The 1,337-nt window shown below is 39.6% G+C and overlaps 1 protein-coding gene across 1 annotated transcript in view; it reads left to right on the forward strand.

Annotated features, from left to right (window-relative positions):
* The window catches only part of KCNB2 (potassium voltage-gated channel subfamily B member 2), a 443,726-nt gene that overhangs the window by 226,931 nt on the left and 215,458 nt on the right, over positions 1–1,337 (forward strand). The gene's annotated exons all lie outside the window — the stretch shown is intronic.

Below are 1,337 nucleotides of genomic sequence, written 5' to 3' on the forward strand. Positions count from 1 at the left end.
GAAGATCTACTAGGTCCCTTCGACCCTAAATCTATGAAACTGTGAAACTATGAAATACAGATTTAGAGAAGCCAGTTAAAGCATAGTTTTTTTCTCATTTGTTTATTCCTAGTGACTGTTCTGGCAATACTGAATTCTAGCATTGCTTGTGCCAATAACCCAGCAACAAATTTTGGGTGTATTTTCTTAGATTAACTGTGCTCCATTTAATTAAAATAATAATGAAAATAACTTTTAGAAAACACTAGCAGCATAAAAAAGGGAAGGAGGGTACATTGTCAGAAGCAAAAGGAGGGAAGTTTTTTAAAAAATAATTATTGAATTAGAAAGGTGTACATAAACAAGAGGAGAAAGACTCAAGTAACAGAATGGCAAAGGAAAAAAATAAAGACAGGACAGTTATAACAAGGTCTGTGCACAAGTGGGTGTAGGGGAAAGGAGTGTTCTTCTGCTAAGCCAGAAGCTAAAACTAGACAAATTCAGACTAGAAATAATTCAGACTTCTAACAGTGAAGGTAATAAGCCATCAGAGCAACATGCTTAGGGACACGGTGGTGCTTTTATCACTTGTAGGCTTTAACTCGGGGCTGAATTTCTTTTAGAAAGTCCTAATTGATGTTATAGCCTTCAATCTGTAGCCTGTGTTATACAGTTCTGGTGGTCCCTTCTGACCTTAAAATCTGTTAAGTTATCACAAGTGGTGGCTCTGACAAAAAAAACATTTGGAGACTCCTGGGACAGACCTCTGGCTGGCCTAAATCAGTGTGCAACTAGCCCCTTTCACACCAACAGCGGAGCTAGCTCCTTATTTTTAGAATGTCCATCCCATAGTCCTTGTGCAAGTACAACTCACAGTATATCTTCACAGAGATTGCTGGATTGCATTCAAAGGCTGGAGTTTCTTGTTTACAGGTGAAAACTGCTGCCTCATGGGTTAGATGAAATGATTTCCATCATCAAGATTCATGCTGACATGTAGCCTTAATTGTGTAAGAGAGGTGTGAATTACGACTGCCACAAAACAGACACAGTCTCTAATTTCTCTGAGCCAGATTCTGCTCTTGCCATGCATATTGGGCTTTATACAGATATATGCAGGGATGGATCCAGGAGGATGTAGGGAAGTGTAGTGGTGCAGTTGTACACCCCCTTTGATCCCTGCTCCAACCAAACTTTAAAACCAACTGTCTGGAAGGGGCAGCAGCATTTCTATGCAGGTAGTGTTGGCAGTCAATTCACTTAATGACTCATTATCACCTCCTGGATTCCTGTTAAGCTCTGTCTACTCCATAGAGTTAATGACCCTCTTACCTTTTTAATGGTCTATGCAATTTTTT

The sequence above is a fragment of the Gavialis gangeticus genome, unplaced genomic scaffold (assembly GCF_001723915.1).
Source record: "Gavialis gangeticus isolate Ggan-Ray unplaced genomic scaffold, GavGan_comp1, whole genome shotgun sequence".
Classification (NCBI taxonomy): Eukaryota; Metazoa; Chordata; order Crocodylia; family Gavialidae; genus Gavialis; species Gavialis gangeticus.